The sequence below is a fragment of the Rhinatrema bivittatum genome, chromosome 1 (assembly GCF_901001135.1).
Source record: "Rhinatrema bivittatum chromosome 1, aRhiBiv1.1, whole genome shotgun sequence".
In the NCBI taxonomy this organism is placed as follows: domain Eukaryota; kingdom Metazoa; phylum Chordata; class Amphibia; order Gymnophiona; family Rhinatrematidae; genus Rhinatrema; species Rhinatrema bivittatum.
The window spans coordinates 318,804,268-318,827,393 of NC_042615.1; the positions used below are offsets into that span (position 1 = coordinate 318,804,268).

The 23,126-nt window shown below is 45.0% G+C and overlaps 1 protein-coding gene across 9 annotated transcripts in view; it reads right to left on the reverse strand.

The window, feature by feature from the left end:
- Nucleotides 1-23,126, reverse strand: part of BMPR1B (bone morphogenetic protein receptor type 1B) — an 825,728-nt gene that overhangs the window by 554,134 nt on the left and 248,468 nt on the right. The window contains exon 4 of one of the 9 annotated variants that reach the window (XM_029597526.1): nucleotides 2,660-2,795. The exons of the other annotated variants lie outside the window; for them this stretch is intronic. The gene's annotated coding sequence lies outside the window, so the exon portion shown is untranslated. The remainder of the gene's footprint in view (nucleotides 1-2,659; nucleotides 2,796-23,126) is intronic. 9 annotated transcript variants of the gene reach the window in all.

Here is a 23,126-nt window from a genome sequence, read left to right on the forward strand (position 1 = left end):
TGATTTTGTTAGCTTCCCTAATTTCTTTTAGCATTTCATTGACTGTTAGTTCATTCTCGTCACTACTGTTTTATTCCCTTCATCACTTGGAATTTCTATCCGCTGGACTTTTGGCAAGTCTTGTGGGGGTCAGGAGGCCCCCAGAAGCTGGCCAAAAATCCCTGGGGGTCCAACGAGGGTCCCGGAGCGACCTCCTGCACTCTGGCCGTCCGATGCCAGTAGTCAAAATGGCGCCAATAGCCTTTGCCCATACTATGTCACAGGGGCTACTGGTGCCATTGGTCAGCCCCTGTCACATGGTAGGAGCACAAGATGGCGCCGATGGCCATGTGACAGGGGCTGACCAATGGCACCGGTAGCCCCTGTGACAAGGCTATCGGCGCCATGATGAAACCGGCACCAAGGGTATGAGTGCAGGGGATGGCTCCCGGACCCCCCGCTGGACCACCAGGGAGTTTTGGTAAGTCTTAGGGGAGTTCAGGAGGGTGGGGGGTTTGTTTAAATTTTTATTTAGGTGGCCATATAATTCGGCAAAGATTTGTGTATTCGTGGGGAATCGCGAAACGTTTCACTTCCCCACGAATACTACGAAAAGTACAATATACGTTGCGGATCGCCAATACAGCGAAAACAAATGCACACCCCTATTATTTTATCCACGCACTGTCTGCCTCTGGCAGCTTGCACATAGAAAGAGGAGCATGTCTGAGAATGGTATCCTGGAGGTTCTGGAATTCAGCTTTCTACTTAAAACCCTAAATTTGGCTTTTAGAACCTCCCTTCTGCACTTTCCTATGTCATTGGTACATACATGTATCCTATCTTTGTGATGCGTGACGTTTGCTACCTTCGCACCAGGCAGGCAATTTATCAAGCGATCCTCATATCCGCAAGCCACTCCTTGAAGTTAGCATGTGGCACATTTAAAACTAATCAGAGAAAGCTCTTTTTCACTCAACACAATTAAATTCTGGAATTTGTTCCCAGAGGATGTGGTTAGTGCAGTTGGTGTAGCTGTGTTTAAAAAAGGATTGGATAAGTTCTTGGAGGAGATGTTCATTACCTGCTATTAAGTTGACTTAGAGAATAGCCACTGCTATTACTAGCAACAGTAACATGGGATAGACTTAGTTTTTGGGTACTTGCCAGATTCTTATGGTCTGGATTGGCCACTGTTGGAGACAGGATGCTGGGCTTGATGGACCCTTGGTCTGACCCAGTATGGCAAGTCTTATGTTCTTAATAGTTGAATCATCAGTTATAATGGCCGTCCTAACCCTTTCCTCCTGGGCATGTGCCCCTAGAGACCTATCCTTGGTGCAAGAGGATACTTCATCACCTTGAGGGCAGGACCTAGCTACAAGATTGCTTTCTGCCTCAAGCTGATGCTCTCTTTCTAGATGACCTTTCTTCTCCAATGCAGCATAGGGGCTACCAGATTGGAGGTAGGACTTCTCTACTATGTCCCTGAAGGTTTCCACTATATACCCCAGGTCTGCCAATCTAGCACCTAGAGATTGGACTTGTTCTCTGAGGGCTTGGAGCTCTTTGCACTTAGCGCATACATACAACATCTCGCCAGCTGGGAGATAATCATACATTTGGCACTCAGTGCAAAAGACTGGAAAGCCTCTCTCTTGCTGCTGGTCTACGTCCTGTATCATAATTTTGTTGCTTTATCATTGATGTAAAATTTCTAAGGGAGCAGGAATGTATAGCTAACCTAAAGTATTTTTAGTCTATGGATTTATTTTATATTTGTCTGGCAATGATCCTTAAAACACTATAATTAATCTATCTCTTCCTGGTTACCCAACTTGACTTGTTATGAATTATATTCCTTATGTATAAAATCTGCAGCAAATTACTCCTACCACACAAAATTACCATGTAAAATCAAAATTACCAAAAACCAAACAAAAACAGATGTATTTCATTTTTCATTGCTGAATGCTTTGACATTTATACCAAGTAACACACATATGGAACTCAAAATTAATTCAGAAAATATTTAACAAAAAAAAGAAACTACAAATATCAGAAGCAGCCCAAATTTAATCTACTGCACCGAGCCTACCTTCTCCTCAACCTGTGGCTCTGTCCAATTATTCCCCTAATACAGACACCCTTCACTGGAGCTGCACCCTAGCTCCAGGAGATTCTATTACTTTTGCTGCAGCTTAAGACTGACAGTGTATTTGCCTGCTGTGCAATAATTCTCCATTTCAGGAACCTGGTACCCTTAACATCTCCCTGGAAGCTTCTGAAGAAACAGCTGTTGGTTTAAAATTGGAAACAAGTGTCTTGACCTCAACTGTATGGTGACCAGGAGGAAAAACTTGGAACTACTGACCTGTCTAACCATAACCTTCCCAAACCTACCTGAATGTAATCTGTTTTTAAGGAGCTGACCAGTCACAAAAGGTGAAATATTAAAAAAATAATAATAATAATTTCAAGTTTCCATGGCTACTGCCCAGCTAATCTAGCCTTTTTACTTCCATTAGGAAGAGAAAAAAAACAGAGGATATGCTCTAGTACCTTATTTCTTAAATGAAGATATCAGTGGTACTGGAAGCTTTGATACAAAGTAGTAGCTAAGCAGATGTCATTGTGTTCCACTGGGTATCGAAGTTAAAAACTCATCTGATTCACTTACCATATTCATTGTGAGTGGAATTTCCCTCGCTATGGAACCCTTAAATCTTGTCTCTTTTTTTCTGAAGCAGTTGCATGTCTTTTGTTTTATTTCCTTATTTTCTATGATGTATATTCAGCTTGTTCATTGCCTTGGGCTATGCGTTGGCGGTATATAATATTTAATAAAAAGAAAATGAAATGATAGAATACAGATTTCACCATAATTAATTTGCAGCCAAGCATGTTGACCATTCTAGAGAATAACAGTAATTCTGAGGGATTTATTTCTATATAAGTGGGTCCTTAATTCTGTCCCTTACTAGCAGATTTTGCCCTTAACGTTAATGACCAGAGCAGGGCCGGATTCAAGCTTTTGCAGCCCCACAGACTGAAGCTGTGCTGGCACACTGCCTTAAAGCAAGTGGAAGCAGGCTCCTCTTTGGCCTGGATATTTGCTGCCTTAGGCAGTTGCCTATGCCTAAATCCAGGCCTGCACCAGAGTGGTCTCCACAGGCCTGATGGGGATGCTGTGGGGGAAGAAAGTCAGTGCAAAGACCAGACTAGGTACAATTAAGAGGAGGAAGATATAAAATAGTGGAAATAATCCTGAGGTTATTACAAATAAACAGTTCATGGGGACAGATCCCAGCCCCAGTTCTGACTGAGGAAGAAGTACAAAGGAGCAGAAGGAAACTGCCAAGTTAAAAAAAAAATCTCAATCATGCTTTCAAAATACAATATAGTTAAAATAGTGAATACAAAATATCTGTAGAATGCTAAATCAATCCCCTGCAAAGTTGGTATCTGTTAGTAGGAATATACTTTCATTTGAAATGACACAGACAATGTGAATATTACCTGTATCATTTCATGTCATTTTTTTAAATGAAATGATGGAACCCCCCCCCCCCCCAAAAAAAAAAAAAAAAATTGTGTTTTTCTAATTTTTATTGTGCACTATTTGAACTTCTTACCTCCTTATTTTCATTATGAAAAAAAAAGCATGCATTATTAGCAAATAATGTAAATTGTTTTCTGAAACATTAAAAAAAAAAAGGAATTTGAATGGGAGCCTCTTCCCAATGAAATGAAACAAGAACATAAGAAAATGCCATACTGGGTCAGACCAAGGGTCCATCAAGCCCAGCATCCTGTTTCCAACAGTGGCCAATCCAGGCCATAAGAACCTGGCAAGTTCCCAAAAACTAAGTCTATTCCATGCTACCATTGCTAATGGCAGTGGCTATTCTCTAAGGGCAGGTTTTAAATACTTGCGCGATAGCGTACTTTTGTTCGCGCACCAGGCGCGAACAAAAGTACGCTGGATTATATAAGATACGCGCGTAGCCGTGTGTATCTTAAAAAATCCGAGGTCGGCGCGCGCAAGGGGGTGCATAATTCCCAACAGAATGTTGGAATTATGCACCCCCTTGCGCCTTCCCTTTCTAATAATTCCCAACAGAATGTTGGGAATTATTAGAAAGGGAATGGTGAATAAAACTGAAAATGTCATAATGCCTCTGTATCGCTCCATGGTGAGACCGCACCTTGAATACTGTGTACAATTCTGGTCGCCGCATCTCAAAAAAGATATAATTGCGATGGAGAAGGTACAGAGGAGGGCTACCAAAATGATAAAGGGGATGGAACAGCTCCCCTATGAGGAAAGACTAAAGAGGTTAGGACTTTTCAGCTTGGAGAAGAGACGACTGAGGGAGGATATGATAGAGGTGTTTAAAATCATGAGAGGTCTAGAACGGGTAGATGTGAATCGGTTATTTACTCTTTCGGATAGTAGAAAGACTAGGGGGCACTCCATGAAGTTAGCATGGGGCACATTTAAAACTAATCGGAGAAAGTTCTTTTTTACTCAACGCACAATTAAACTCTGGAATTTGTTGCCAGAGGATGTGGTTAGTGCAGTTAGTATAGCTGTGTTTAAAAAAGGATTAGATAAGTTCTTGGAGAAGAAGTCCATTACCTGCTATTAAGTTCACTTAGAGAATAGCCACTGCCATTAGTAATGGTAACATGGAATAGACTTAGTTTTTGGGTACTTGCCAGGTTCTTATGGCCTGGATTGGCCACTGTTGGAAACAGGATGCTGGGCTTGATGGACCCTTGGTCTGACCCAGTATGGCATTTTCTTATGTTCTTACATCTTAACTACTACTTAAGAGGATAGAATTCTTTTTGCTTCAACAAAGTTTTTCAGTTGCTCAGGGTGGTAAAATATATAGCTGTTATATTCAAATTTTACCACACATTTACATGGAAATCATAATATGTAAGATGCTCACAAAGCTAACACACCTGATTTCAGAGCCAAAAAACTTTTTTGTCTGTTTTGAATTACTTTTGTAAAAACTGGAAAAATTCTTATCCAAGATCCCATAAAAGTTTCCTTGATCTTCTTGAAATATGCCCTCATGATTACTCCTTGATCAACTTCATTAAAAAATGAAATTAACAACGTTGTTCTTTCAACTATCTCGTATCCTGAGGACTCAAGAAAATCCGTTAAATTTTCCATTATATTCTGTGGTATTTGTTGACTTGGCTGTGGCTTCCGAATTGGCAAGAAATAAACTTTCTTTAAAGGGGGGGATCTTCTCCGGAGGTATTTCCAATATTTCCACTAGGTAACGGTTTAAAGTAATTTTAGGAATTTCTCCGACCACCCTTTGAAAGTTTATTACCCTAAGATTTAAATGCCTTAAGGCGTTTTCAATGTTCTCAATCCTCCTATTTACTATCCCACAATCTTGAATTATGTTCACTTGAACTTCCTTTAGTTTTTTCACATCATTTTCCAGATTTGTAATTTTCTCTGAAGTCTCCATTCTGTGTCCCTCAAAGTTATTTAAAACTTCCAACTGCTGGGAGACAGAGTTTATCTTCATTGAGCAATCTGAAACTGTCTTTGCTAACGCCGAGGTTAGACTCCACAACGAGCCTAACGTTACAACCTCCGGTTTAGGGGTGATTACACTTAAATTAAGTGAGTCTGAGCTTACCCCCTCCATCTCTCCTGGCCTCAGACTATCATCAGTTGTCGTCTCTCCGATGTTTTCAGAAGGCGCAGGGGTTCCCATCGGTGCCACCCCCTCAGTTCGAGTATCTCGGAGTTCTCCTTCGGGGCCAGGAACCAAACGCGGCAGCGATGTTCCCCACTCAGCCGGAGGTAGTCGGATGTCAAGCGGGCTGAGTGATAGTTCTTCCGAGGTCGGGTCACAGTCTCCTCCCGGTGACCCGACAGCCGGACATCTCAGCTCCTTTTTCGCTACACCTTCGATACACTGTACGATGGTTTTCTGTCCCGTGGTCTGCACAGGGGTAGAGGGGTAAGTCCTTGGCTTTCCTTTTCTTTTTGGAGGCATTTTGTTACTGTGGAAAAAGTTTATTGTAGCGAAATCCCGGGAGCAGATTCACAGCGTTACCTCTCTGGTCGCCATCTTGGCTCCACCGGCCAACTTCTTTTCAAATTCTCTCTTAGCCTGTCTTATCAATGTCTTACATAAGAAATGATATGTTTTGGCCTGCACATCCCTATCTGCTCTCTGTATTTTGGGTACCATCATTTAGGAGTGGATTTTCAAATAACTTAACTGGCTAACTCTGGTAGCTAGCTGATAAATCTAACTGGCTTAAAATGTCCCTTTAGGACACATTAAATGTGCAACACACACAAAACTGAGTTGCATAGCTGGGCAAAAATCGGTGTTGGGCCAGAGATGGCCCAGGGGTGGGGTTTAGATTTAGCCAGTTAGCATGTGCTTTCAGTTTTAACTGACTACATTTAGTTGGACTACTCTAATCACACAAACGACAGTCCTAAATCTAGCCATGAGGTCAGTGGGGACTTTTGGTGGATACGTCGATGGGGTAAATCAAGAGGGTGCAGGTGCTGAAGGTTATTGGCTTCACATTAGATAAGTACCATGAAGGAGGGGCAAAAGATACCACAGTGTTGCCCCCCTGCCCCCCCCCCCCCCCGGCTTATTTCACTAGTGTCATGAGGAAGGGAATGCCAGGGGGAAAGGGCATCTCTGCTGGTGAGAAGGGTTGAGATAGGTGCTTATTTTAACTGGAGCTGAACATCCTAAATCTAGGTAGTCAAGTTTTGCCCACCTACATTTAGAAGAATTGTCTTCCAAAAATCTAAACTAACCTAGATTCCTAGATCTGGATGAAAATCTGATTACAGGTAGCCAAAATGTGTCTGAAAATTGGCCTGATTGATGATATATTTTCCTTTGTATGTGTGTACCATAAACAGAGATCAATATTCATGGGAATAACTATCATGTGTGCATTCTTCTTGAAGACCTGTATGTTCTAATATATTACTAAGTGTGGAATGCGCACACTGAGGTCCATACTGAGTAAGTCTATGTGCAGGTGCGAGCACACATTCACAGGAATTTTAAGTTGCTGCGCTAGTGCGCACTTACTATTTAAAATACACGTAGCGCATCCATGGATGCTCATAATTTTAAGCGATTGCACGAGCAAACGTCATTCATGTACCTTCTCTAGGAATTTAATGCGCACAGCTAAGCAGATTTTAAAACATGCGCACACGTAGGAAATAGCAAGTTTGACCAATCAGTCCACCATTTTGCCCAGCCTATCTCTAGGTCATCCAGACCCCTGTGGTTTCTTAGCCTGCAATTCCCCACAATTTACCCAAACCCTAGGCGTTTTAGGACTAAAACGAGTTTTCTTCAGACTTGCACCTCATCAAATGCAGAACTAAATAAGTGCAGGCAACAGCCCAACACACACGTGTTGTGGGCGTGGGATTTAAAATCCCTATTTATGGGTGTAAATGTTGGTCCTGCCCCAGAATACCACTGACGTGCCCTAACCGTCCCTTTTTTCCCCACACACTGGATTGCTGGAGCAGGCGCATATAAGCACATAATTCAGCCATTTTTAAATAAGAGTTGCTTGCACTTGGCCCAGATATTCACATGTATAGGCCTTTTAACACGAGTAACTTTTAAAAATTCACCCCTAAATTTTGTGTAGGTAACGAGTTAAAGGGCAAACTTAAAACAGAACGTGAGGGGGGGGGGGATTTTTGTAAATCAAAGATTTATCCAGATAACTCCCGAAGTTACCGAAACAAATCTTTTAAATATATATCTCACTGGGGAAGCAAGGATTTCCTCCTACCTCCCCACTGCACTCACTATTGCTGGAACATCTGGAAAGCCAGTTCCCAAGATGCAACGCTGACATCATCTTCAAGCACCCAGGCCCATTCGAAAGGAGGCACCCTGTGGTGCATGTCAGGAGGCAAGGATTTCCTCCTGCATCCCACTGCATCCACCATTGCTGGAACACTTGGGAGGGCCGGTTCCGGAGACGCAGCGCTATCATCATCATCTACAAGCACCCGGATCATCTAAAAGGAGGCATCCTGCAGCACGTTCCTGCTGGTGCCCACAAAGTCATGTGCCAAATGGGTGCGCACCTTTGCTCCACCTTTGAGGGTCGACTTTACTTTGATTGCTTGTTACACTTCTTCCGAGACTTCCTTCATTTTCTGTGCTAAACGGGAAAGAGATCTGCTCTGGATCCTAGGTGGATTTCCCCCGTCTCCCAGTGGAGTTGTAAGTGAGAAAAGCGATGGAGTTTTCCCCTTGGGAGGTGTTTCATTTTGATTCTACAGATGAACCTTCACAGTTGGATCTGTTTTGAGAGCCCAGCAAATATAGGTCTGGAGGATGTTTGGCAGGCTACATTTCTTCTTGAAAAAACTTAGGAAAACTGATCTTTTTCCATCTTCACTGGATTTAATCAAAATCCAAGTATCTGCCCTCCGTACTATTTCTTCAGACCAAGATAAAAGGATAAAAGTTCTTGAATCTCATGATTCTGGAATACAAAGGTCCGTATTAAATAGGTAGTCAGAAAGGCAGGCAAAAAACAGAAGTTTGTGTGTTTGCATTTCCCAGTCCTCCCACTGCTCTCCCACCCACCCCTGGCTGATCCTTTAATTTATAGGCAGGTGACGCTTTCACACTAAAAAAAAAAAAGATAGTCAGCCTTTTAACTTAAATTCAGAAATACCCCACACAAGAGTTTAATCATTCCCTTGTAGGTTACTACCAAATATATAGTGACTACACTAATACATTAAAAGGACTAATTGTATGCATTCCTACTCCCATAACAATCTAGAACTTAACTAGGAACTGAACAAATTTAAGATGAAGGCAGCAGTCCAGTAGCAAGAGGGGGGGAGGTCCCAGTTTTTTGCATCGAGTGTCACATGTATGATTTGTTACCCACCGGTGAGAAGTTGTACGTGTGCATCCGATGCAAAGAGCTCCTGCCTCTCAGAGAGTCTGATCTCTGGAGGCTGAAGTGGCAGACTTGGAAGAGCTGAGGCAGACAGAGAGGTATATAGATGAGACCTTCAGGGACATATTAGTCAAGTCCCAAATTCAGACTGGAAGCCCTGGTGCTGCCTTGGAGGAGGAAGGTCTCATGATCAGAGAGCATCAACCTGGTGCAGTAGGAAATGATCCTGTAGCAAGGACCTGCTCTCCAGGTGGTGCATTGTCCTCTCACACCGAGGATGTGTCTCCCAGGGCTACTGCCCAGGAGGGAAGGGTTAGGTCGGCCATCATAGTTGGTGATTTGATTATTAGGAATGTAGACAGCTGGGTGGCTGGTGGGCATGAGGATCGCCTGGTAACTTGCCTGCCTGGTGCGAAGGTGGCGGACCTCATGCGTCACCTAGATAGGATTTTAGACAGTGCAGGGGAGGAGCCGGCTGTCGTGGTACATGTAGGCACCGACGACAGAGGAAAATGTGGGAGGGAGATTCTGGAAGCCAAATTTAGGCTCTTAGGTAGAAAACTGAAATCCAGAACCTCCAGGGTAGCATTCTCTGAAATGCTCCCTGTTCCACGCTCAGGTCACCAGAGGCAGGCAGAGCTCCGGAGTCTCAATGCGTAGATGAGACAATGGTGCAAGGAAGAGGGATTCAGTTTTGTAAGGAACTGGGGAACCTTTTGGGGAAAGGGGATGGACACCACCTTAACCAGGGTGGAACCAGGCTGCTGGTGCTAACCTTTAAAAAGTAGATAGAGCAGCTTTTAAACTAAACCAAAGGGTAAAGCAGACAGTCGCTCAGCAGCACGTGGTTCGGAGGGAGGTATCTTCAAAGGATACTAATGTTGCATTAGAATTAGGGCATCCCGACAGTGAGGTTCCAATAATAAGAAAAGTAGTCCAAGTGCCTGTAATTAAAAACTCACCTGAGCTAAAAGATTCCAATTTATCCCTGTCAACTGAAAAGCAGAATGTTAATACAAACAGAAAAACCACTTTGAAATGTTTGTATGCTAATGCCAGAAGTCTAAGAAGTAAGATGGGAGAATTAGAGTGTATAGCAGTGAATGATGACAGACTTAATTGTCATCTGAAACATGGTGGAAAGAGGATAACAATGGAACAGTGGAACCAGGGTACAAATTATATCACAATGACAGACAGGAGCATCTTGGTGGCGGGGTGATGCTTTATGTCCGGGATGGCATAGAGTCCAACAGGATAAAGATCCTGCATGAGACTAAATGCACAATCAAATCTTTATGGGTAGAAATCCCTTATGTGTTGGGGAAGAGTATAGTGGCCTAGGTGGAGAGATGGACAGTGAAATGCTAGGAGAAATTATGGAAGCTAGCCAAATTGGTAGTACAGTAATAATAGGAGATTTCAATTACCCCAATAATGACTGGGTAAGTGAAACATCAGGACATGCTAGAGAGATAAAGTTCCTGGATGGAATAAATGACAGTTTTATGGAGAAATTGGTTCAGGAACGGATGAGAGAGGGAGATATTTTAGATCTAATTCTCAGTAGAGCGCAGGATTTGGTGAGACATGTAACAGAGGAGGGACCTCTTGGCAATAGTGATCATAATATAGACAAATCTGGATTAATGACTGGAAGGGCGACAGTAAGTAAATCCATGGCTCTAGCACTAAACTTTCAAAAGGGAAACTAATAAAATTTTTAAAAAAAACAAAAACTGAAAGTTGCAGCTACAAGGTAAAAAGTGTGCAAAAGGCGTGGGCACTGTTAAAAAAATACCGTCCTAGAAGCACAGTCCACATTTATTTATACAACTTTATATACCGGCTTTCAAATTCATTTCAAGGCGGTTTACATTGATTGAAATTGCATTAGCAACCTTCAAACACATATATACTAAAAACAAATCATTAAACATAATACATGACTAAATATATTAAAACCAAAGGCTAGCTGGCTAAAAATACATTAAACTAAGCTCTTCCAAATCCCAACAATTCTGCCACATCCTCCCAGGTACCCCCCTTCCCTCCACCCATCCATCTACCCTCCTCCCCCCCATCCACCCATCTCCGCTCCTTCCCTCTTCATGTATTCCACACATTAAGAAAGGTAGAAGGACGATCAAACGATTGCCAGCACAGCTAAAAAGTGAGGTGAAAGAGGCATATTTAGTTGTTTTTTATGATCTTAATCTAGAAAACCAAGGACCATGCACACATTTTAAACTATCATTTTCTTCTTCGTTCATTATGCAGTTGTTTCATTCTTCCCCTGCAAATTGCCTTTCCCCATGGATATTTAAGTTTCCTAATGGGAGCCCCCAAGGTGCGCAGGACCAGTATGCCCAGCTCTTGTTATGTCCCATGCATGAAGCGAGTGAAGAGCTATACATGCATTTTTTATTTATTTATTTAATTGTTTTGTTTAAAGTGATTGAATTAGGAATGCTTCTCAGATGCAGGAATGAACTGTGGCTAGATTTGAGACTATTATGACTGGCGCAACCTGTGCTCTTTCAATCCCCTTGTGTGCATTTTTCCAGCAAGGAAGCTGGATACTACCATCAGGAATCTCTTTTACATCTCCTGAACGCCGTTAGCCTTAAGAACCTAGGATAACTTATTTCATAACCAGATCACTAAATTTTTACTGCACTGATTCCCAATGCTATCCTACAGGCACACTTCACCAGTCTGGTTTTTAGAGTATCCATAATGAATATGCATGAGATAAGCTATATCTACATATAATGGAGATACCACAAACAAATTAGGTCAATCCCAGTAAACTGGTGTTGGCCAAGTACCACCTAGTGAGGCCACTAGGACCTATGCAGTAGGATGTTTAAGCAACAGCTTTACTAGTTTTTGGTAGCTGTTTATTATTACCACAAAGTTTTCTGTTAAGGCAATGGGGAGATAGGGTTAAGAGTGGTGCTAAATTCTGGAATAATTATGGAAACATATGCTCAGATGCTAGATAACCCAAGAGGAATACAACAACAATGGATTTGGATCTTGCAAATGGTCAAGCTTCTGTAGCTGGCAGCAGTGTAGGCCAGAATAACTGGATAAACTGATTGAGTCAATGGGTCGGTTCCCTGCCCTGCCCTGCTATGTTAACATGCATATAAACTGTGATTATCCTGAAAACCAGACTGGTTAGTTGTGACTCCAGGACTGGGTAGGAAACTGTTCTAAGGAGTTTATCCTACCTGTGCTGATTTCCATTGTAGGTTTACCTGACTGATCCACCTTGATCTCTACATAGTGATATGAGCAGAATATACATTTTTAATAAACTAAACTAAATACCTTTGAATGACCGATTCCAGAAGCTTTGATTCCTGTCAGTCACTCTATGAGAAAACATTACTTCTGAACTGACACTATGAAGACAGAGTTTGACAAAAGAATGTGTGGTAGCTGCAGAGGTATTATACTGTAGGAATAAGTAAAAAAAAAAAAGACGTCTACGATTCTGAGTTTGCCTAAAGGCAGGGAGGTAAACCTTTCTGCAGCTTTCCTAAGGAAAACTGGTTGTCCAATGGGCCCTTTATTAATCACTGGATGCAAGTGCTATCAGCCACAATTATTCTAGCATAATTTATCTCATTTCCTGGAATGAAGGCTGCCCCAGGCATTCTCATGTCAGGCAAAACAGAGTGAACAGGACAGCACATGTTACAAAATTTCAGCTGCCTGGATGAGAAAACACACATCAGACCCATGGATCTGACTACTCAGAGTACTTCCGCAATCAATTTCTAATGTAAACTGTTTTTAAAAAGTTAAATCTATAAAGTTTTTCTATCCGTAAACTTAGAAAGTTAGCATGAAAGAATACAATTCTTTTATAAAAATGACTAGCTGACAGCCATGGAAGTTCTCCAAAGACCCCTAAGAATTTCCCTCTCCCCAGCCCTAGCACAGCCTGTTCAGCTCATAACAGGCTGCCCTCCCCTCCCCGCAGCCCCAGAAGTAGCATAGCCTGCCTCCCTGCCCCCCCCCCCCCCACTCCAGCCCAGGCTACCCTTCCCAGACCCAGCTGTAGCACAGCCGCTCATGGAAATTCCCCAAAGCATCCTATGTATTGCTCTTCCCCTCCCCTCCCCCCCCCCAGTCCCAGCACAACTTGTCCTATCCCTTCCCCAGCAGCTTCAGCACAGCCTGCAATCCCAACAGAGCCAAGCCCTTCCCCCCAGCCTCAGCACAGCCTGCCCCTCCCATTGGCCCAAGGCCCAGTCACTCTAGCCTCCAGATATTGGACTCATTTTCTGAGCGCTAGGAGCTCTTTGCACTAAGTGCACACATATAACCTCTCACCACCAACTGGTAGATAATCATGCATATGGCACTCAGTGCAAAAGACTGGATAGCACCTTCTCACTGCTGGACTATTGTCTGCATCTTAATTTTGTTCAATTGTTAGCAATGTAAAATTTCTAAGAGAGTAGGGATGTTCAAAGTAATCTAAAGTACTTTTAATCTATTGGTTTATTTTATATTTGTCTGTCAATGATCCTGCAGAGACTACAATTAATCTACTTATAACTATATGGTTACACACTTTATGGACCCTTGTTTGAACTAATTCCCTGCTATTGCATCAAATAAATCTGTTCTTGAAAAGTTATAGGAAGTAATGTTTTGGGGCATGTCTTCCAATACTTTGCTGCTGGAAAGAAAAGTGGTGGAAGCTGGGCAGTGGCAGCTGTTGTCTAGGATGGCTTGCGATGTCCACTAGAGGCCTCTGCAAGGAGCTGCTGGGAGAAGCAAACAGAGATGAGCCTTCTAGGCCTCTGTTGTTGGAAAGAGTGTGGAGTCTCTAAAAGCTCACACCTAAATAGCACACAGTATCCTCTGCTGGGGCTGCTGGGAGAAGTACATAAATGAACCTTCCAGTTCTCTGCAGCTAGAAACAGTCTGGGAGCTGTATAAGCTGAGTCTAGACAACTCTTGGTGTCCTCTGGAGTCTTTTGCTGGGCTGCTAGGCCCTCTGGTGCTAGAAAGAGCAGGAGCTGTGAATGCTGAAACCTAGATGGCTTGCAGTGTCCTCTGGAATGCTCTGCTGGGAAAATATGGTATTTTCTAGTTTTTTTGCAGCTGGGAACAGGGCGGCAGTTGTGCAAGGTTAGCCAGGACAGCTCACAGTGTCCTTTGGAGTCCTCTGCTGCAGCTACATGGGAAATAGGCAAATGAGCCTCAGGTCCTCTAGTGCTAGAAGGAATGCAGGGGCTTTGAAAGCTGAAACATGGATGGCTCGCAGTGTCCTCTAGAATGCTCTAATGGTACTTCTGCGAAAAATATGCAAATGAGCCTTTAGGTCCTCTGGGGCTAGGGGGCTGTGAAAGCTGAAACCTACATGACTTGCAAGGTCCACTGGAATCCACTGATAGGGCTGCTGGGAAAAGTATGTAAATGAGCCTTCCAATTCTCTTTTGCTAGAAACAATGTGGGGGATACTGAAGCCTAGCCATTTCACAGTGTTCTCTGGAGTCCACTGCTGGGAAAAGTATTCAAATCAGTCTTCTGGTCTTCTGGTACTGGGGGTTTGGGCTGTGAAAGCTTCCTCCTAAGAACCACTTCCTCCTAAGAACATTTTATTTATATATATATATATATATATATATATATATATAGTACAGGGGTTCCCCTTTTCAGCCTCAAAATGTTTTGCAGAATCCCACACTTTTCTCTTTAAATTTTGCATGCCATAAAACAAATAATGATATGTACTTCAGAATCACCCATAACATATAAAACTTCATATTAAATAATGCTTGCTAATCTAAACTGAATAAATAGGGGGGGCAATTTTGTAAGCTATTTAAAAATTGTCCTCATAATTGAAACAGATGCAAAGAAGGTGGGTGAAAGTATGCATGAAGATTTCCAAATTAAACACCTGCATGTACTGTTCCTCACCAAACCTAGGCCTGCTCATTTATTCCCACGGGTAAAAGAATGTGTTCTCAGCACAGGTATTTTTATCCTCGGTAGTGTGGAGTAGCAGTTGTCAAAGGGCCTTTAAAGATACGGGAGGCGCGCATGTGCCTAAGCCAAAGCCCACAGGAAGCCAGATGATGGCGTCTTCCCATGGGCCACGAGGGGAAACCTGCCGGGAGCTGAGGAGGTCCATGGAGGAGTCAGGAACAGCCGAGGAGGCAGCAGGTGCTCGGGGGCGGTGGTTGCCCACAGCTGCGAGCGAGGATGGTCAGAGTCCAGGAGCAGAGCTGCAAGGGTGAGTAGGCCCGGTCGCGGGCCTACTGCAGACAGGTCATGCAACAGTACCCCCTCCCCCCCCTTGGAGGCTTGGGTTTGCCTGGATGGGCACGATGGAAACGGAGGAGGAGTCCCTGTCCAAGAGGTTTCTTGCAGGCTCCCAGGAGTCCTCCTCGGGGCCATAACCTTCCCAGAAGAGAAGGTACTCCCAATGGCGGCCTCTTCTTCGGCAGTCAAGGATTTCTTATACTTGATACATAGTATCGGTTTCCGTGGTAAGCTGGGAAGGTTCAGGAGCCTTACGAGAAGGCTCCTGAACCTTGAGCAGAGACACGTGAAAGAAATTATGTATCCCTAAGGTCGGTGGTAACCGGAGCTGGTACGTAATCAGCCCGATACGCCTGGTAACGGAGAATGGGCCAATATACCTTGGAGCAAACCTCTGTGAGGGGAGTTTAAGTCGACTGTAGTGGGTGCTTAGCCAGATCTTTTGGCCTGGCTGGAACTCTGGAGCCGGTTGACGGTGGGCATCAGCAGATTTCTTAGCACGTGCCACAGCCTGGCGGAAGCGTTGATTCGTCTGGGTCCAAAGCACTTGGAAGGCATCTGCTGTATCATGAGCTGCCAGCGAGGGCACCAACAGTGGAACTGGCAGTGGAAGCCAAGGTTGTCTGCCATACACAATGGAGAAAGGAGAAACTTCGGTGGCTGCTGCAATGTGGGAGTTGTGAGAAAATTCTGCCCACGGTAATAATTCCGCCCAATTGTCCTGCTGGTCATTTGAGTAGGACGGAGAAAGTTCTTAAGTGAGCGGTTTGTGCACTCAGCCTGACCATTGGCCTGACGGTGGTAAGCTGTAGTCAAATTAATGGTAATTCCGAACTTCTTACATAAGGAGTGCCAGTAACGGGCAACAAACTGGGGGCCCCTGCCCGAGACAATATCTGTGGGCAGGCCATGAAGGCGTAAGACATGCTGAAAGAAGAGACGTGCTAGTTCCGAGGCTGATGATAAGGCAGGCAAGGGGGCAAAATGAGTCATTTTGGAGAATCAGTCCACGATGACCTAGATGACCGTATTCCCCTTGGACAGTGGGAGGTCCACCACAAAGTCTGTGGATAAATGAGTCCATGGCTCTTCTGGAGCAGGCAATGGCTGGAGAAGGCCCCAAGGTGGTTTCTGCTGGGCACAGGTTGGACATGAGTCCACATAGGTACGAGTATCAGAAAACATAGTGGACTACCAGTAGTAGTAATGGCATTATGTTCGGGCACATCCTGGATGGCCGGCTAGCTTGGAGTCATGCACCCAATATAGGACCTTTTCTCTTAGCTGGGGAGGTACGATGGTCTTCCCAGCTGAGACCGTGATGGTGGCTGACAGGCAGATACAGGCAGGGTCTATGATGTGACTCAGCTCATCTTGATCATCATCAGGGTCAAAAGAACGAGAGAGAGCGTCCGCTCGGAGATTCTTCTGCACCGGATGGTAACGGGGCTCGAAACTGAAGTGGGAGAAGAATAATGCCCAGCAGGCCTGGTTAGCATTGAGAGGCTGGGCATGTCTGAGGTGCTCGAGGTTCTTATGATTCGTTAAGACGGTGAAGTTAAACTGATCGCCCTCCAACCAGGGACGCCACTCTTTGAGGGCGAGCTTAATAGCCAGTAACTCCTTGTCCCCTATGCTATAATTTTGTTCGGCATGGGAGAACTTATGGGAGTAGAACGAGCATGAATGGAGAACTCCTCGGGTTGATTACTGGCTCAGGACCGCCCAAGCCCCTCTAGCCGAAGAGTCCACCTTTATGATGAAGGGGCGGTTCAGATCTGGATGGTGCAAACAACGGCCAGAGAAGAAGGCATTCTTGAGGTCTTCGAAGGCAGCTAAGGCTTCAGAGAGAGAGAGAGAGAGAGAGTTCTTTGTGTCACTGCCTTTCTGAGTCATAGCCGTGAGGGTCGCTGCCAAAGGGAGTAGTTCGCTATGAAGTGACGATAATAATTGGTAAATCCAAAGAACCTTTGGAGCACCCAAAGACCCATTGGTCCGGGCCAGTTGCGAATACACTTTATTTTACTAGGGTCCATAGTGAAACCTCGCTGGGAAATGATGTAGCCTAGGAAAGGCAAGCTGGATCTTTCAAAAAGGCATTTGTCCAATATGGTGAACAAATGATTTTCCCTTAGGCGCTGGAGTACAGTGCGGACATTGGCTCAATGAGTGATCAGGTCTTTTGAGAAGATGAGGATATCATCTAGGTATGCTACAACCTTGGTATACAGGAGGTTGCGTAGGGTTTCATTAGTCATTCGCTGAAATACCGCAGGAGCATTACAAAGTCTGAAAGCCATGACAAGGTATTCATAATGCCGTCTCTAGTGTTAAATGCCGTTTTCCAAACATCCTCTGGGTGTATGCAGACCAGTTTGTAGGCACCACACAGATCCAATTTTTTGAAAATGGTAGTGCCCTGGAGGCAGTCGAACAATTCTGAGATTAACGGCAATGGGTATCTGTCCTTGCGGGTTATAGTAATTAGGCCACGGTAATCAATACATGGTCTCAAAGACCCATCCTTCTTCGTGACGAAGAAAAAGCCTGCACCCGTCAGCAAGGTAAACGGGCAGATGAAACCCTTAGCTAGGTTCTCTTGAATGTATTCAGTCATTGTTTGGGTTTCTGGCACAGATAGCAGATAGGTCCTACCTCTAGAAGGCGTAGTATCAGGCAGCAACTAAATGAGGCAGTAAAACTTACGCAGAGGCAGGAGGATATCCACCTTCTGTTTTGAAAAGATGTCTTCAAAGTCCGCATCTGGAGGCAGAAGGCCAGAAGCAGTCACCACAAGGGGAATCGCAGGAGAAGGTGCCACCTTCTTGGGCACTGTTGACGACAGGCTAGGCTCCACTCAACGAGCTGTAAAGTTCCCCAATCAAACTGGGGAGAGTGACGCTGAAGCCACGGTAATCCCAAAACCACTGGATGGATGGACTTCTCCAGCGCAAAGAATTCAAGCTCCTCTTCATGTAGGGCTCCAGTGAGAAGACGGATAGGTGCCGTCACTTGGGAAATCCTTCCGGGTAGCGGTTCGCCATGGATAGAGGCGATGCGTAACAGTATCTCAATGGTACAAGTGGAGATGCCTAGGAGGTGTACCAGGTCCTTTAGAATATTTATTTATTTATTTGACAATTTTTCTATACTGTCGTTTGGGTGCCATCACAACGGTTCACAATTCACATACTAAAATTATAAATAACATTATCAGTCAACTTATTCTAAAAATAAAGCTCCCATCTGCTCCTGAATCAATTAAAGCCATGGTTGGGAAAGAGCGAGAGTCCCAAGTCAAGGGAACTGGCAGAGACAATTGAGGGGCCAGAGTAGTAGCTCCCAAGTTCAGGACCCCCACTGAACTTAGGCCCGGGAGTTTCCCGGACAGTCAGGACAAGACAGCAGGCGGTCGCCAGAAGCCCCGCAATACAGGCACAGAACCGAATGCCTACATCTAAGGCATTCCTCCGGAGTAAGGCGCCCTCGACCCAGCTGCATGGGTTCTTTCATCTTGGTAGATGGTGGGACTCTGCTGGTCGCGGACCCTGCTGCAGGTGGAGCATGGGAACACTCCGCAGCAAGATGTCGGGGTGATTGAGCTGCACAGTGACACTCCTGGAGGTGGTGGTCAATACGTTCTGCCAGAGTAATAAGCTCCTCTAACGAGGAGGGTAATGCGTGGGCTGCAAGTTCATCTTTTAATTGGGATGAGAGACCATCCAAGTATATCGCATGAAGGCAATCCTCTTGCCAAGCCAATTCTGTGGCAAGGGTCCGAAATTCGATAGTGTAATCGTTAACAGTCCGCTGACCTTGCCGTAAGCGTAGAAGACTGGTACTAGCTATAGCCTGCCTCCCTGGGTCATCGAATGTCCGACAGAAGATTCACGAAACGAGATAGCTCTTGAAGAAGAGAGTCTGAACGTTCCCACAAGTGAAAAGCCCATGCCAGCGCCTTGCCTTCCAAACGAGAGAGAATGAAGGTAACCTTCGTGGGCTCATCCTGGAAGATGGAAGGCTGTAGAGCAAATTGAATATAGCACTGATTAATAAACTCTCTGCAGTCAAGAGTCCCCATTAAAGTGGGGTGGAGCGGGTAGGGCCAACAGAGTCCTAGAGGGTGAGGATGTGGACAGTAGGCTGGCTGGTGCAGGCGTCGGTGCTGTAGTTCCAGCGTGGGTATCTAGTCGAGCATGGAGAACTTGACGGAGGAGACCAGTGCCTCAGAGCCAGGCCCGGAATGGCTTGGAGGGCAGAAGGCTCCGCCGAGTCCATGGCCTTGGCAACCTGTTGCGCTGGTGGTGGACCCTTGGCCCAAGGTGGGGTCGATGCAACCCTTAGGGCAAGCCCCACGAGTTCCCACCGTCAGGAGGTGGAGCTGACTAGGAGACGGAGGCCAACTGGAGCTTCACCAATACAAGCCCTCGTTCCCCGAAGGTTGAGCCCTTGGGTGTTGGGGCCGGCTGGTCTTAGGCGGGCCTCCGTGGGACAACTCCCAGTAGATGAGATGCAAGGATTGCCGAGGACCGCAGAGGTATCAAGAGACCGGCGTAGGTCCGGATGAGGCAGGGGTTCCAGAAACCCGGTTGCCAAATGGAACAGGGCAGAGACAGGGGGCGCCCAGGTAGAAGAAGGCTAAAGCCTAAGAGGCCAAGTCCAGGGAGATACCGAAGGCGTAGTCTAAGGCAGGCTGGAGTCAGGGCAGGCAAGCTAAGCAAGACAAGGTACAGAGTCCAATGGAGCAAGGGTCAAAGCCAGAGGGTCTGTCCAGAGCGTACTCCAACGTAGCAAGGGTCAAAGCCAGAGGTCAATCCTGAGCACGGTTCAGCATAGCAAGGGTCAAAGCCAGAGGTCAATTCTGATCGTGGTCCAACGTAGTCAAAGCCAAAAGAGTCAGTCCATGATATTAAGTCGGAAGATGTACAGAAAAGCAGTATTTTCTGCTCTCCTGTATAACTTTTTGGGGTGCTCTGCAATTACCACCTGCTCTGGGCGGGCGTTAATTTCTGAGCGTAAAAATGTGCGGACTGGACGCACCTTTTTTTGCACAGCCTCATCAACTTGCATTTGCATGGCATTAGGGGTTGTGGTTGTCCAAAACACGTGTCCGACTGCATCAGGCCCCAAATGGGAAAAACCCTTTAGGATGTCATTTGGCCTTTGTTATATTTAATCTTGAACCATTTACTTACTTCAAGCGAACACTCTTATGATTTTAAGTCTAAAACCATTCAAGTGGTGAAAGAATTATAGTCAAGCTGCAGAAAAGAAAAAGTTAATAACATTACTGAAACAATAGTGTAGCACCGCCAGGAACAAAAAGCACCCCTTGGCCCGAATATGTCACTTCGCCTGTGAGTGATCAGCTTGGCTTCACTACGCTGGCTAGCTGAGTCTCCGCCCGATGGTGCACAAACAGCAAATGCCTGCCCAGCCCTTTCTTCAGCATCCTGCCCTATTCTGTCTGTAATGGCCAGATGACTCAGCAGCAGCACGTCTTACCCATCACATCACTGCGGTGCATGCTATTCATGAGATGTGATCTTGTCATTGGTGGGGGCAGCATAAGGTACGATAGCTGACTCCTTATCATGGTCTGTCGTTTCAGAGCCATTTATGTGGATAAGCAACATTTACAGTGGTAAAATGGCCAGGCTGAAAATTGCCCAGCTAAAAAGAACATGTGGGTTTCCACGGCATGCGTGAGTACTTTTAGACACGCATACCTTCAGGGTGTGTTTAGTTTGACATCCTGGTATTTTCAAAGTATGCAAGCTATTTTACCTCTCGGCCACCCTCACAAACAGCAGATGCAAAAATGCCCGGGCGCATTTAGCGCACTGTCAGGCTGATGCAATATCAGAGCGCCTAAAACAAGCGCTCATGATTGAGCGCCGATCCACCTCTCCTGGGCGCCCGATTTAATTTTTAAAAGGGTTGCCACGGTAAAAAAAAAAGGAGGCGTTACAGGAAACTGTGCACCCCTAACGCCTCCTTGGCATCGGGCGCCCAGGAGAGGCAGCTGTCAGTGTGGATTAGGAAAATGACTGCTCGATTTTACGAGCGTACGTTTTTCTAACCTTTGCACAGCATGCTATTTAACCTCTCGGCCACCCACGATATTATGTCGGAGGAACTACAGAAAAGCAGTATTTTGTGCTTACGTTAGGGGCTCCACAAGAATTAATGCTTGCTCCGAGGCATTAATTTTTGAGAGTAAAAATGTGTGCATCAAGCACACACATTTTTTTTTTTTTGCGTAAGTGGGTTATAGCTAATAGCCTCATCAACATGAATTAACATGTGATGAGCGCTATTACCTAAGCGCTGTTTTGGATGCACTAATCCCCTTATTGCATAAGGGGTTTTGGACGGATGTCCGAAACGCACATCCAAGAGGGCGTAAAGCCGTGCACCCCGCTGAGCACCCTATACTGCATCGGCCAGATAGTTTGTGGCCACTAAATTTTAAAGGAATAGTGGTCGCTTTCCCAATTGAAAACTGACTTCAATGTATGTGGGATAAAAGTGCCCACATAAACTGCACACACCGCACGCTTTTACAACTCGGCCATCTCTCCAATCTGGAATGATATGAAGTCACAGAAAAAAAAAAAAGCCAGACATGCACATATCCCGCATGTGCATGTCAGACATGCAGATCCCGCCGGTAGTATTATGGGGGTATAATACTACCGGCAGGATTTGCACTAATAATCAAAGCAAAAGCATGTGCAGTCTTCAGCTTTGATTATTGCCACCCACCCAAATGACCTGCAGAGACTTTCACCAGCTTCCTCTGCAGGTCATTTCTTTGACTAGAACAATGCATTTTGTTCAATGCCTCACCCTCTCCTGGGCCAGGAACATCTCTTCACAATGCAGGGAAGTAGATACATGGTGGAAAACGATTGTGCATATTTTTCTAAGCACTGAGGGTGAGCAATTGTCAAAGCCCTGATTTCCACAGGCGAAATGCTATTTTGCTAATAAAAAAGGCTTTCATTATTACCCTCCTATTGATCACATGGTAGCAGACATACAAAGGAGTTGCATTAGCACAAGTCGGAAACTCGTGTCAACTGGCACTGCTGCTGACAAGTTTAAAATTGGAGGAAATGCAACCTCATGTATGGCAGACTGAAATCTGAAACTTTTCTCTTTCAAGGCCTATCGTTAACGTTCTCATCCCTGATTTCTTCTCTTGTTTTTATTTTGTTTATATTATGCCTTTCATGACTGGTCAGCCATTTCAATGCAGATTATATTCAGGTACTGTAGGTATTTCCTTGTCTCCAGAGGGCTGATAATCTAAGGACCTCATTTACTAAGCAACAGTATTTTTCCCAGAGGAGAGAATATACCACAGGATTTACTATGCAACGGTACTCGGGACTGCCGCTTTATAAATGCTGCAGAATTTTCCCCAGCAGTAAAATAATGTCGGGAAAAAATACTGCAGCGTTACAAGGCCCCTAAATTTCACAAGACAGTAGTCCTGGGTCTGTGGGGGCAGCCATATCTTAAAGAGGGCAATAGGCCCTGACAAGCTTTTCCCCCAAGTATATAAAAGACCCTGAGGGTCTACAGAGACCCCTGTCCTCCCTCTCTGTCCCTGAAAACATCCAAAAACAAATAAAACACATTTAAGATGTATACAGCCCCTGCCCCAACTCCCCTCACCCAGACTTAAAATTCACTCGCCCCACCAGAATCCACGCTCCCCACTTCCAGAATCCCCTGGACTTGTGAAAATAGCCCAGGTGGTTTAGTGGGGGCCTAAACAGCCCCCTAAGCTCTGGGCTCAGAAGTAGGAATTTTCCAAAATGGCACCAGGTGCTCCTGTCACATGATGAGAGCAAAGACTAGGT